The following is a 16,287-nucleotide window of genomic DNA, read 5'->3' on the forward strand; positions in this document are numbered from 1 at the left end:
GCGTGTTTCCCCAAGTGGTTGCCAAAAGGAAAAATACACTGACCCGCCGGACGGAAGGGCCCCCGAACCCCCCGGAAGTGGCCGCCGGGACCCCACCTACCGGTCACAAACCGGCACGACGGTCCACCCCGAGATTATGCGTGGCCTGGTGGGGCAGCCTCACGAGCTGGTTAGGCACGCTCGGTAATATAAATTATGCAAAAGCTTTATCATTTATTGTGATATCTATCATGGATTAAGGAAGAACGAAATTCCTTGCAAATTATCTTATGTTATCTGGAAGAAAACGCTATTAATTCATAAGGCCGCTTTATTCTACAAACGTGTATATTATGTACAAGTATTTTCATAATTATCTAATAAAAGAGTTTCTATATATATTTGTGGCTGAATGTATTATATAACTAGGTAATGGCTTTAAATTTTGGTTGCAAAAAAAAATTGGTTACCATTTACGCGCCATCGATTGCACGATGATGGTGCTGTGATAGATACCTTGAAGCATGTGCCAATAGTAACTGTATAAATTTTTAAATCAATAACATGCGTATACGCATAGAATACGAACAAAACGACCATTTTTTTATATTGATTGATACCTAATTACAATTTATGTTGGAATTATGGAATTATGGATGATTTTCGATCGCTTTAGATTATTCGTATGTTTTTATCTTTTTTGTAAATAGTAAAAAAAACGAATAAAAATATTTTAAATATTTTTATGGAAATATTATAATATATGTATATCATTTATTTATGTTACAGAACACATTCTAGATGTTTCGATTAAATATAAATAGATGATAGCTGAGAACGCTTTTAGCTTATCGTTTGCAATTTAATTGCAAGAGTCGGTATCGCACTCACATTGATAGTATCTAAGAGACAATGACAAGATTGGTTCATTGTAATAACAATAGAACATGGATGTATTCAATACATGTCATGACTTGCAACACGCTGTGTTTCGGACGACCTTTACTTTCTAAGTTAATTATTCAATACATCACCACAAGCATGAAATGATTAATACAATAGTCACAATCATTTTATTGATAGCCATTATTTGTCTTTAGGGCCGGTGGTCGCTGCCCTACTTACTCACTTTCTACATTACTTCACGTTATAACAAATAGACCGTAGAGTAATAAAGTAAAATCCGCTCAATTGATTACGATTTATAAATTACTTTCTCGAGATAAACTTAGAATTAAATAGTAACGATGTGTGCTCTAGATTTTGATAGTTTTACGGTTGTGTAATCATCGTTACATTAACGTTTAATAATCATTGAAATCAGTCTGACGATCACTGTGACATTATGAATCGAATGTAGTGTGAATGATTTTGCAACGATTATTATAATTATATTTAATGTTATCCATTTGTTTCAGTTATTTATTCAAATAACACTGATTGAAATTGAATGAACGCGTGCATTTTAAATATTACTTAACTAGCGACGATAAATTAACTATAAATATATGGATATAGTCTGTATAGATACAGATTATATTAATATTATGTAAGTTATAATTATATAATAATCATTATATACAAATTATATAATTACTAATTGGAATTTTGATACGAAATAAATTTTTTTACGACCTAGACACAAGATTATTTTAATAAAGCATGTTGTTTTATTAAGATAATGTTAATTTTGTGATATGATATATAAACATTGCACCCATATCAATGTATTTATATATATATACGTATAAATAATATATGACGAAAGTTTAAAAGTAACGCACGTAATAAGAGAAATGAGATATTAAGGTGAGAAAAATTATGGTTAGTTGCTGGAACTTTAATTACACTCTTCGTTAATAACAGTGACAGTCCCCTTATTAGCTACAGACGGCGAATGTGGTCGTTACCGGCGTAATGAGCAGAATTTTATTTTGAAATCGACTCGTCGAGAAATACAATATTTATTATACATTAGTCTCGTTGTGTTTTTATTCTGTTTACGCTTCTTTTTATAAGCATATAAATTTCTGTATTTATGTAAGTGTTATGAGACTTGTAAATCATAATTAAATCAAGAACCAATTATATATATATCATCATTTTTTACACAGTTATTGTGCCCGTAATTAAAAAGTATTGCTATTTCGTGGTTGAACAATTGATAAATTATTGGAATTCACAAACCAAGCTAACACAAAGCTCTTCCAACGAGTCACATCTCCTGACCATTAAAATAGATTACATCTAGTCAATATTCATATACTTTTCTGCGTCGCCCTTGTGAATCGTAGCGTATATAAAATAGATAGACAGACTGCCACATGAGCCAACTTATGATAAGTGTTCACCATCGCCCATAAACATTGGTGCTGTAAGAAATATTAACCATTACATCGAAAATGCACCATCAACGTTGGGAACGAATTACTATGGCCGTTGTGCAAGTAGATATACTAGTTCACTCACCCTGGAAACCAGAACCAAAACAAAGTAGAAAATATCTGATGATGATTAACTTTACATTTGTAGTATTTTTTTTTATAGAATAGGAAGGCGGATGAGCATATGGGCCACCTGATGGGAAGTGGTCACCAAACAATTGTAAGAAATGCAAAGCATTGTAAGAAATGTCAACCATCGCTTATACAGCCAAAGCGCCACCAACCTTGGGAACTAAGATTTTATGTCCCTTGTGCCTGTATTTACACTGGCTCACTCACCCTTCAAACCGGAACACAACAATAACAAGTACTGCTGTTTTATATATATTTATGTTACATATATTAAGCATTATTAAATACATTATAATACAGACAAACCAATAATATATTACACATTATTTTGTTCATTCTTATATAAAAAAATATATTACATCCCACAGAAATAACAGAACAATAACATATTACAGATAATTATCCCGTAACAGAAAAACACGCAACATAACAAAAGGCGTTCTAAACACCGCGCATCTTATATTGATTTGAGATTTGGTTCCTAAGTGTTTACAGTAAATGAGTTTGAGATAAAACCAGATAGACGAACAGAAAGAAAGAACTTAGGAGTCAGGAATGGAGTATACGAGTATGATCATAAAGAAAATGAAATTTAGAACTTAAGTAGTTACGAGAGAGGGTTAAATAAGATAGAATAAAGTGCAGACTGTATGTGAAGTTGTTTTCTACGCTGGCGAATTGGTAGCGAAAGCTTATAGAGGAAGGAAGAAACATGATCAAATTTACGGAGTTTGAAGATGAAAACGTATACACTTCTTAATAAGACGAACTAACTTATCTTGTAGTGATTCATTAGTTTTAATAACACGAGATATGAGCATATAAACTTACTTTTAATGTTGTGCCTTCTTTTTTATGATTAATAAACTCCTACAAATCTGCTGGAATGGTTTATTCGGTAATTATAAACAAATACTGAACAAAATTTTAATTTATGTATAAACATATATAAATTTATTCATTATTTATAAAATTATTTTTTTAATTCAATGTTGTATATTATGTCCAGTGAATTAAGATTACATTGATTATAGATATTAAAATCACCTACTCTAAATTAATAGCAGTTAAGCACAATCGTTGTTACAATTATTGCTAATGAAAATTATAATAAATTGATATTTTTGATTGAAATCTTTTAATTTTTAATAATATATTTTTATTCTCTATTCAACCAGCAAAACATCACGTTTTTTTAAATCTTTTATTTAAAATATTATATGAAAATGTCGAGTCGATTTTTGTGAACGATTGGAGGAAAATTTTACAATAATTAGCAGAATGAGTAACCAGCACAATAAGCATAAATAAGCGCCTCACCTCGAGTATCCATTTCGGGGATAAATACATAGCAAACATGGGTAATAAACTGTAACTCGTGACTGTTAGTGCAAAAGACATACGCGACCGTCGTAATGTTCGCTGCATTTTTTGACGCAATGTTTTTAAGGAATATCTTAAATTCCCATTAACTCACTTACTTGGAGGTAGGACTTTGTGCAGGCTTATCTGGACAATTACAATCTAGTCATCCCTTCTTTTACATATACTTTTTAATAGCACAACTTAGTATTGTTATTTTCCGGTTTGAATGTTAAGTGAGTCAGCATAATTACAGGCAAGAGGGTCATAACTTCTTTGTTCTCAAGGTTCGTGGCGCAGTGGCGATGTAAGGAATGGTTAATATTACTTTCTCCAATCTCTATAGACCAGTCCATCAGTGGCGACCACCAACCATCAATTATCAGGCCCTATTTGCCAGTTTTACCTATTATATTTAAAAAAAACATTACGTTAAGTGTAAACCTTTAGTAACGAGTGGTGACGATTATAACAGAAGGAATCCGAATCAAACCTTTATTAGCGTAATATGGACTTATTTGTTCGCTTGTTTGGAATGGATGTAATATTTGAATATTGGAATATTTAAAAAAAAATACACGAGGCATATTCTTCAAAAAGTAAAAGGTAGTTACATTTATAGAGACAAACGTTAAGTACTGCGGAGGCAGAGTTTCTGGCAACGTATTTTCAACGGCTATAAAAAATAATAACACTGCTATTCCCTCGAGCTCATTATTGGACGAACGAGCCTTAATAAAACCTAAGCTTCTATTCTTTTTACCCGTCCATTGTTATTTTCTCTTAAAGTGACCACACATTTTTAAAAATAACGCTGAGCGAAAACATCTCTTGTTGTGTGAACTAAAGCATGAATTTCGTTTGTATTAATATTGTTTTTAGGTTAATTTTGCCCATTCCTTATTTTTAATGGATGATATGGCGAATTCTTTAATATTTATATTTCATGGCAATGAATGCGTCTGTCTTCAAAATAATTTGTAACCAAATATTGTTCATCAAGAACGCATTAAAACTATTGTTATTTTTGAAGTATAAAAAACAACTTTTAAAGATTAAATTTTAACTCAAAGTATATCAAACCTATAGTTTTCTAACATATTTTTTTTCATTTTCTAGGAAATGAAAAAAAACGAGAATTTTTCCCTCATCAATTAAATTGGTATAATTAATTTAAAAATATATGTACTAATAAAGGTTTTTAACTCGCTTATTGTCAAATATACATTTATCGTCTGTTTTATGTACTTTTTAAACTAACAAACGAAAGTTATCTTTTTATAATATCATGTACATACATATATGAACATATTATAACATAATTCCTTCGCATAATGTCAAGTTTGCGTGGAAGCGTGCCATTTTGATAAAGTAATCGACTTATTCGTCTCAGATTTAGGTTATAACTTGGCCGAATTTATGTTTGTATTTAAAAATCGTTATGTGCTTAGAACCAATGTATAAGAATATTGGCGCAGTGTACTCAATGACGGGTATTCCCCTTAGACTTATAACGTCGACATAGGGGTTTATAATAATTTTATTTATTCGACTTTCGAATACAACAGAATTTATGCCCAATATGTAAATGTTTTTGAAACGAGCAGGACGGTTTATCTTTATTTGCACCGTAATACCTACTAAAAACCAGCCCTCACCATCCTCACCATCTCTTCGGCGTCGCTTGTGCATACCACCGTGACGTCCTGACGGTTAGTCCGCCTATGCGACGGTTAGGCTTCCTATCCTAGTTTGGTTTCCAGGATACAGATGCGGATCTTATGGCGGGGGGCGGGAGGTTCACCTAATGGCAGGACGCAAATTCTAGCGAAAACTGGTTCCAAAGGGTTGTATAATTATAAGTCAATAAAATCAACATAATATTTATTGAAATTGGCACTTTTGATAAAGGATTAAATTGGACGTAATGTTACCACCGTTTCGGAATGTATATATAATAAATTTAAATATACAGCATGTAAATCAATGAATAAGATCGTCACGCTTTTTTTTATTAATATATTGCGTTATTTATTTCGTATATTTTAACCTTAGAAATAAATATATATGTATATATATTTTTGTTTGTAAATATAAAAATGTTTTTAATAAATAAATTAATATTGAAAAGATGTGATAAAATATTACTACTAAATAAATAGAAGTGTACATAATATCATCGTCAACTATTCCGGATTCACTCATGTTATTTATCTAATATGTTACGGAAAGACAACGGCACCCTTTGTGATGGAGTGAACGTGTCGACATGTTTGAAATTGGCAAAATGATTTCGACACCTATAAAATCCTTTTCATTCACAACATAACTATACAACTATTGAAATATTGTCTACCTGACCTATTCCGGAAATGGCGGCAAGAGAGATGAGCCAACTTCGTAGGATATACAAGTGTTTGCGCAAACACAGGTGCATTCTATATCTCCTCACTCTCATAGTCCTATGGAACGGCTAATCCGAATCGACTGGAAAGGCTTAATACTTTTTATCCGCCCAGCCTGTGGTTTTGAACCAAGAACCTCGGATTCTGTGGCCGTATATCTAGCTAAACCTTAAAATAGAAATATAGAATATTACGTATAATATTGCGTTAAAATGTTTTTGAAAGGACTATAAAGGCTAAATAGATGTATTCCTTAAAAGATCTCAGCCTTATTGCGTACGAGTTCCTTAGGACCTATTATATTCACCCCCAAGGGTTGAGACGCGCGCCCTCGCTCTTTTATTACTATCGACCTCGAAGCCTAGCTGAATGAAATTAAAATGGCAAAGGTTTTCATTGTTAAATTGTACTAAAACACTTGATAGGTGCCATATTGTAACTAATTATAATACATAATTATCTATAAGATGTTTATAAGTATAAATTTAGTACGGAATTATTTATTATTTATGTAGGTTTTTTATTGGTCATTAGGAAACCGCTATTGATTCGCACGGCCAGCACTAAGTAGGTGACACATAGTATCGTGAGCTTTTAGAACTTTTGAGAGAAACAATTTAAAGGCATGTGTCACATCACATATCACAGAAGACAAAATTATTATGATTTAAATAAATATTGACAATTAAAGTAGCTAGGCATTTCTCGTGAATCAGTCTATTGGACTTGGGGCTAGTGTTTAAGGCCACAGAGCTAGAGTCTTCAGTTCAATTCCGGCATAGGACAAATAAATAAATATAACAAGCATATGCTTATGAGATTATGAGAGTGATGGAGAATAGAGAATAGGGCACAAGTGTATCTAAACACTTGTGTCCTGCCCTGTAGCTAGAATCGATAACGAGAACATCATCGTTGAAAAAAACAGAATAATATTTACCTTTAGTATTTCTGAGATAAGTGAGAAGATAGGTGTGGAACTTTCATTTATAATTTATAATCTATATTCTATTTTATTCTTGTCTTGTCTGGTATTATTAGAGTTACACTTCATAATATTATTTTAAATAATGATATACAAGCAAATATTATGATATAATCGGTATTGTGTCAAGCGATCTATCCGCCCGTAACGTTATACATCTTGCCGCACATCCCACGTCTTTTTAAAGGTTATTCAAACATATGTAATAAATTTTCAAATTGAAAAATGTAAAAGTCAATTTTAGTTTACTGCAACGTTTAAAAACAAAAGTGTCTGATACAAGAATAAAGTTAATTGCGTTGCATTTTATCATCAGTACTGAGTTGTATGCGCTAAATTTAGATTTGTTACTGCATTAGACTTTGACAATGTCAATATAAATATATTTGCTTAACAAGCTGTTGTGGCGGGGCAGCAGGCCCCGGATTTAAATTTATTTATGTTGACCTTTTGTAATAATAATATAGCTTATATTTTTTAATAGAATAGGAATGCGGACGAGCATATGGGCCACCTGATGGTAAGCGGTCACCAAACGCCCATAGACATTGGCATTGTAAGAAATGCTAACCATCGCTTACATCACCAATGCGCTACCAACCTTGGGAACTAAGATATTATGAAATTCAAACCGGAACACAACAATACCGAGTACTGCTGTTTTGCGGTAGAATATCTGATGAGTGGGTGGTACCTACCCAGACGAGTTTGCACAACGCTCTACCAACAGTCCATATATTATTCATATGTATACCTCAGGAATTATTCTGACACTGGGTAGGCTTTCAATTTCACATTGTTAATCGACTAATATTAAAAATAAAATACATGGTAAAACTTTCGGCCGTTGCAGTGTCATTAATATACAAAATGAATTAATATTTTACTAAAAATATTATTATAATTTTTAATAACATTAGTTGATAAAATGCGGCAAATTCACTTTATTTTGATTTCCGATTTTCAACGTTATTTCGGTATTTATCTGTCTATTGACTTGTCGGAATGTTGCGCTAATTAAACTTATTCCCGGGAGACTTGACCAATATTATCATAGGAGTGAAAGCGTAATGATTTGTAAACAAATATTCTATAATAAAACTCCACAGGAATTTTTAACTTAACCAATTGATTAGATTAAATGTTTTGTTAAAAATAATTTGTTATATAAACAAGACTTATTAATCAAAACAAGATTATGGTACATGATAAAAAATTGAGAAGTTTGTATTTGTTCATTTTTAGGCAAGATGTGTGTATTTTTATAAATTATGTTGTATTTAACTATTTACTTTGTATTTAACTTTTAATTGGACATAAACATTGGTGGTTTTATTAATTTCATTTTGATTTTCGACAAAACTACTGTTAGCAACACAATGTTGCTAACTATGAGTTGAATAAAGTATATTTTGATTTTGATGTATATTTGATATATTAAGAAATATTTTTAATTGAATTCAACATTTATTACATATTTTTAATTGAATTGAAACAAGTCAGAGAATTTACACCCACGTATACTCTATACGTGTGTTTACATTTTTTGGCTTTTAAAACAGAAATTTTATTTCTCTTAAAATATTATTCTTCGTGTCGTGTCGGAATATTCGATATTTGTTAGTAACAGCCAAGAGTTATTTAGTAATTATTCAAATAAATTTTTACAACTATTTTTGAATAGTCAAGCTAAACCAACATGAGACGTGGCCAGTGATACACCCACGTGCTTCGAAAAGAACGAAAAACCGTTTTTCGTACTACTGATTTCTTTCCAGTCGTGCGAGTTTGCGTCCCATGTGACTGTGATAGTGTGCCTGTAACTAAACATACTAACATGTGTAACTAAACATAGTGCCTGTTTGCTTATCTACATCTAGTTCTAAAAGAGCCGAATTAGCCCAGTGGCTAGAACAGGTAAATTTTAACAGAATAACGTGGGCTCAAACTCCGGCAAGCACTTATCATTTTTCATGTGCTTAATTTGTTTTTATGATTCATTTCGTTCTCCAGAGTGAAGGAAAACGTCGTGAGGACACCTGTATGTGTTGTTTCATGCCATATATGTACCCACGAACCCTTTATCAAATAACGGCTGTTACTTTACTTTATTATTATTGCTTATTGATCGGAATCGGATCGCAATACAAATCTCACGGTTAGACTTTATTACTATAGAAGTCTATATTTAGTTTTATATAAGAATTTCGAACAAGATGTATTAATACAATACTCACATTTCTCTTTCTAAGAAAAATTGAATTGGTTCGCCATAAATAAATAGTCGTTTATTTTTATTTGTTTTAAAAAAACTTTTATCTCATTGTTTTACTGTAATGAATGCCTATAGCTACGCTTAGTATGTTTACCTTTCTCAGAACTATTAGTTTCTCTTGTGCTAAAAGGTGACGACGATAATAGTCCAAGGTCAGAATCGAACCGACATCCACGTCGCAGGGCAGCACCGTCGTGACCCGAAACATGACTGTGTATATGTATATAGATTTCTCGGGTGAATTTATTTTGGTACTGTGTCTATTCCCAAGGGCATTAGAATCGGTCATATTAACTATCTCAGAAATATTTCAGCATAATATTTTCAGCGTTGTATAACAATTACTCAATCATATATGAGACTTTCTAGTTTATAATTCTAGTCTAGTTTCTTGTCTCTAGTCTTATTTTCTGAATTCAAATTATTGAAATTTTACGTTAATATTTAATGATAAAGTAAAATAATAACGATTTACGTGCGTGTTATTTTATTGAAATGTATATTATATGAGTTTGGGTCCTACGGCGTAGCGCTGCTACGCAGAATCGTACCGGGTCGTATTATGTTACATTATTGTTCTCATCAACCAGCGTGATGGTCATAATGTTGTGAGAAGATATAACAAACGAGGGAGACGACGCGTGATGAATATACAAGTATTGTAATGTTTGATCCTTTATGATTTCCCTCGAGATAAGCACGGATTGATTTTAGCAAAAGCATTAAAACCCTCAGAGGACGGCAGCCTATCGGAAACAGTCATATTAAATTTAATTACTCCTATATGAATAGTAAACTAGTTTTCTATTGAGTATATTTGGTTTAAGAAACATAAGTCTTGCTTTTATTGATAACGAAGTTACTATAGATAGTATAGATATTTTTGTAATCAATCTGTGTAGTGTGAAGTTTTTGAAAGAATTCGTTTACGAACAATGGGTTCAAGTGTCACAAAGGGCGCGAAGACTAAACGAATGAAGGCTTTAAAAGCTCGGGGCGGGCGGGGGTGTTCGCTTGCGGGGTGCGCGGCAGAACATAGCGCGCGATAGCGGCGACCGAACGCCGCTCCGATCACCGCCTAAATCCCGACTTTATATAAAGAGGAAATCACATACAATTTGTGTGAATCCTATGTGAATAAATAAAAGTTGATCGTTTCTTTTAAACGCGTAGTTTTTCACGCTTGCTGCGTCCGCTTTGAACGGTTTCGCGCCTTCTCAGAAGTCGTTAGAAGTTAAACGCCGCACCTGTACGTTATCGCCAATAATTTCGAGGTAAGTACGATATTTTTTGTTATGATATTAAAAAAAATATATTTAATGCTCAGAACTTGCATATTTTAATTTTATTTCAATGTTTTCTTAAATATAGAAATAAAAATAAAACTTCAACTACCCGCTATGACTAATTAATAAATTAATGTTTTAAAAGTGTGTTTTTACTGTTTTTGAGATAGATACATGAAATGTAAATATTTAATAAAATGATATATATTTAAAGGGTTGAAAAAGATTAACAGATTTCAATTTCATTAAACGGCTTATGTAATATCATAATTAGCATAAAGTACTCACCGAAACAACATCGGTAGTGAAATCTATGACATTTTAAATACAATTTTAGAAATGTCTATAAAAACATAATCAATTAATTTATGTGATGTGAATTTTTTTTTTTTAACTAACTCATATATATAGAATTACATGAAAAAGGACAACATTTGTCAATGAGCATCGTAACCGTTATCAGTTGGTCCACCATTTTGTTTTCATCTCTTTGTGTTAACCATTATAGGTAAAACAAAGAACTTGGATTCCTTTAAAGAAATGCGACACTTACGATGGTCGGAAACATAAGCATTGAGCCTTTTTATGATAATCCAATATTTAATATTGGCAAAAAAAATAAAAATTGTACATAGTATCGTTTTTTTTTTAAATATATAAACTATTATAATAAGAAAACTCAGGCAGATCTCATTTAAGTTGATTAAAAAAAGGATTTTAGTTAGTTAAAATAAAATAAAAGTTACTGGACTTAAATTATTATTTGTAATGATAAATCCTAGTAAGAAACAAAATACAGAAAGTAGACTAAATATGTGGATTAAACTTTTCTCTCAACTGTTAACATGTTAAGGAAACATTTTTGCGAATACTTCTGAAAATGGGAAGCAATAACGTGTTAGGGATCTAGAAAATCCCAGTGGCACATGAGATAAGCTGTCTTTAAGTATTAAAATATTCTAGACATACAGAAAGTGCTGTGATACTAAAGCAACGTCATGATTTAGTGCTTGTTCAAAGCGCAGTTGGTTGAATACATAATTCAGGCACTCCGCCGAGACTAGACCGTTATTCGAACTCGTTAAAACTTCAGCCCACATATTGCGTGACATAGTACGCCGCAAATGTTCTAAACAAAGAACGGCTAAGACAATGTTAATTTATTCTGTTCAATAAACTTATTCGAACGATGTCGTTAATCCATTTTAATCAACTTGCTTTTATTAAACTATGTTAATCCAGTGACAACGGACGGATCGTAATGAAAAAAATGGTTTTGTAACTAAGACAGCTGGATTCGAAGTGGCATACTATACAATCCGTATTGTATATTGTAAAATGAAATTATATATGTCCATTTTTATATTCTTATTACTTAGGTAATCCAGTAAGTATCTTATTTAAAGCCATGATAGTCTTAACCGAAGATTTTGGGCTCATATCCGGCAGGTAACAGTGAGTTTTCATTTTGTATTTGTAATTCATATCGTGCTCGGCGGTGAAGGAAAACATCAACTTCGTGAGTAAACCTGGGGTAGGATTTGATAATTTTATTTCGTGAAATCGCCAAATCTTCTTAAGAACAGAAAATCATTTGCTTAATTGTTAAACACATAAGAGGACTGCTTTGTGTATAACTTAATAATATTAAAAATATATACGATGTTCAAGTAGGTTTTAACGAACTACTTTTGAATTGATATTAATTGTAAGGACACCAGCGTGCAGAGGTTCAGAAGATTAGATGCTACGACTGAAGTTAAGTCTATTTTAATAATAAATCCCACGTATATAATAAAGTAAATATTAAATTCTTGGATATACAATTATGTGATTATTAATAAGAAGTAAGACTGCCTCGTTGGTTTAGTAGCTACCAGGTTAGGCCAATAAAAAAAGTTATTTGGTTTTTATGTCGAATATTCAAAGTAGCAGCCTATTTTGGAAGTCGGATGTGTGTACATTCCCGTGCCGGTTATGTTGGATTGTCGTTACACCTGTGTTTGCGCACACCTTTGTGCACTATAATTTGTCCTGCGCAATTGGCAACATATTAATATAATGTCCTTCTGATCGACCTCAGTAACGGGCAGCCACTTCTAACGAAAAATGGTTTATCTCATAGGAATGATTTCAGTGTACAATCATAGGTTCAATTTTTATTTTCAACTCTTATAGTCTCATAGCACACAAACAGATATGGAGAGAGATCAATCATAGAAAAAACGGTTTTATGCGATTTCTGAGACACGAGAGTGTAACGTCTTCACCATTCAAATCTCTGCTGTAATAATTTTTAGTCACTAGACCAACGAGGCCGTGGTAGTACTAAGATATGTCATTGCTTTCTGCTCTCGCACCTACATATTACACCCTAAATTCTTTACACCATTGCTATATATTATGTGACTGCCGCTTTATAACAAAATATTATATTAAGCTTTTAACATCAAAATTCGCAATTTCCGGAGTGAAATCGTAAGAAGTACAATGGAAGAGATAGTTTAATAAATCCGCCGAGGGTAGCGTGAAAACGAGCTGGTATCCAGTTATGGACTTTAAAATATATATTTCGTATTTCACAACATACAGCTTTAAAAATGATTTTAAAATTTTATATCAAACATAAAAATAAATACGTTATATTACAATATCTATAAAAAATATAATATAATGAATGATTTTTTGAGTCGACAATGGCCTAGCGATGTAAAGGTCTCAGTTTGATTTTAACCTCGAAATATCGCTTTTATCGTACCCACTCCTAAAACTATTTTTACTCTTAATTAAACGGAAACTGGGAATATTAGTAATTCCTGGAACACACCTACTCCCTTCTATTCTTTTTTTTAATAAGCTTAAAATTTGTTTTGATTTTGAAAATTTAATTAATATTTTTAATCCAAATTTGAAAGGTTGCATTATCAAATATTAGGCCAATGGCGAATTAAGTTTTTCAGCCATATTTTGAGTACAGAGTAATTCTAATATTATTGTTAAACTTCTAATAAAGTCTATTCTAGACATTCGTAAAGGCTTGATTGATTATTACCAAAGCAATTTATCCCGAGGGCACTGTATGTTGAGTCGCAATGTAATCCGATTAGATATCCCTATCCATAATTTACCAGGATTTGTTGCGTTTTTTGTGACGTGATTTACAAACAGGAAAAACGGTCTGAACATATTGAACGGTCTGAACATATTGAATATTATAAATTCATATAGAAATGAGGTTTATGTTATTTTCAATTAAGGTTTTTTTTTTAAATAATTGATAGATATTTGATGATTTGATGATTGGATCAGACTAGGACGGTGATTAATTGTTATTAGTCTTCACGACTCTCCACACATTGATTTAATTATTTAGATAATTATAAATGGTTCTTACGAATCATTCCCTTACTGGAACTCGTTTACTTCCTGTAGCAGTCAGATTTCACGTACTGTCGCAAATTAGGTTCCATTGATTTTTCTAACAATAGATTCGGAGAAGGTCATACGCATTTTGAGTATATACATACTTATGTTATGGTTGTCGAACAGTGTTATTTTAAAGATACATTTCGTATTATATGTGACTTAGTTATATTTTATTTTGTAGCTTTCAATTCGGATGTTTGATATAGATATGTAAATAATTATGATATGTGTATAAGATTTCTTAGATATTAGCGTTTTTAGTTTATAATACAACTGATTATTTTTTAGTTTTTTTGCAGATATGCTTAAAAATATAGCACCTCACCCCAACGTATGTAAAATTTAAGATATACGTATATCTATTATTTCATACAATTTTATATTGTTTATAAGCATTTACAATTGTTGTTATATTATGTATAAAGACAACGATTAAAAAAAAACATCCATATATTAAAACAATTAGACTCCTAGAGCTATTTATTTCTTAAACGCTTATAAAATTACCTCAAAACTATTATTATTTAATAAAACAAAACATTTTCTGTAGCATAATTCCTTAAAGAATATGCTTAGTTGAAATTTCATATTTACTCCGACTACGACGCAGCGTAAAATTTCTATTAATCCCCCAAAACATTGTTCGCAACACATGTAAATGTGACTTATAGCTGTCATAGACGGAAGGAGATAAATAAAACATGAACACAAAGGAATGTACTGCATGTTTTGTTTGAACAAACAAATAAATCCTTCGTGGAGAAATAATTTATTCAATGTGATAAGGTGTTATTACAAAAATACGAGATAGATTAAAAGAAAATAGATTGTGTGTTCTGATAGTATGTTGAGATGGGTGGGTTTAATCCGGGTATGTACGATTATTTTTATAATTTGTTTATTTTATTTTAACATCAAAAACATCGTGAGGAAATATGCATCTGCAAATCTATTCCGCAAGAGGATAAGAACCCTTAGTCCAGCAGTGGGATATCGTGCTTATTATATGGATTAGCTCGATTAACGTGCTCTTCCTTTCCTTTTATATATTTTTTAATATAATTGTATTACTTTGATTCAGTTATATGATGCATGACACAGTTATTTTCATACATAATGTCAGCGCAAGTTTGAGTAACAATGTCTATCCAGGCGTGTAATGAGTCATTTTCTTTTGTCGTAAAGGGAATACGTTTCAACGGGTGGGTTACACGTGTGTCCATAATCGTAAAAGAACGGCTTTAGGTAAAACGTGTGTGATATTTTCAGATGGTATTGCAGATGTTACGTTTTCTGATCACGTAACCGGTAATCGATTTCTCGCTAAAACTGTCACGCAGACTACAGCTAAACGTTCAGTGCTCAAAATAGAAGGGCTTCAATTTGTTTTGATAAATGTATCATTTTGAGACGAGATGTCCCAGTGGTTAGAACACGTGAATCTCAACCAAAGATAATTGATTCAAGCCCAGGTAGTCAACATGTTTTCGTATGGTCAATTTGTGTTTAAAATTCATCTCAAGCTCGGTGTTGAAGTTGATCGTGAGGACACATCATGTATGGCGTATGAAATTCTAACACATATTCTTACTTACCAACCCATTGGATCAGTGTGGTGGACCACTCGTCAAGACAGAAGCTGGATATATAAATAAAAATATATTTTTTAACTTTATACTAGATTTTATCGTCACTAAGACCAGAGATGTGTGAAAAATTTCAGTTCAATTATTGTTGGCCCTGGCTTCAAATTCAGTTTCAATTTAACTCACACGTTATATAATTATTTATCATACAGATTGTAATGATAACAATGATCTATATTATCTATTATCTATAGGCCTATCGGAGTACGCATTCGCTTTTCATCAGTTGCAAACAAACAGCAGTGCATATAATTGTTTGGAGTAGTGTTTCGTATCGCGTATTCGGGTAAAGTGGTTTAATTATAGTGGCAAAGATGTAAAATTCTGGATTTCATGTTTGTCAGCACATTGCACTTTATAGAAATGATAGTGCTGCCAGTTGCTCATTGCTACGTTTGTACAGTGGT

General features: G+C 31.9%; 1 protein-coding gene and 1 long non-coding RNA gene across 2 annotated transcripts in view; one reads left to right on the plus strand and one right to left on the minus strand.

Moving 5' to 3' along the window:
- The window catches only part of LOC126769849 (uncharacterized), a 144,227-nt gene that overhangs the window by 39,681 nt on the left and 88,259 nt on the right, over positions 1–16,287 (minus strand). The window lies entirely within an intron of this gene.
- The window catches only part of LOC126769841 (leucine-rich repeats and immunoglobulin-like domains protein 3), a 107,902-nt gene continuing 102,398 nt past the window's right edge, over positions 10,784–16,287 (plus strand). The window contains exon 1 of the mRNA XM_050488741.1: positions 10,784–10,796. The gene's annotated coding sequence lies outside the window, so the exon portion shown is untranslated. The remainder of the gene's footprint in view (positions 10,797–16,287) is intronic.

Source organism: Nymphalis io, chromosome 8 (assembly GCF_905147045.1).
Source record: "Nymphalis io chromosome 8, ilAglIoxx1.1, whole genome shotgun sequence".
NCBI classification, from domain to species: Eukaryota; Metazoa; Arthropoda; class Insecta; order Lepidoptera; family Nymphalidae; genus Nymphalis; species Nymphalis io.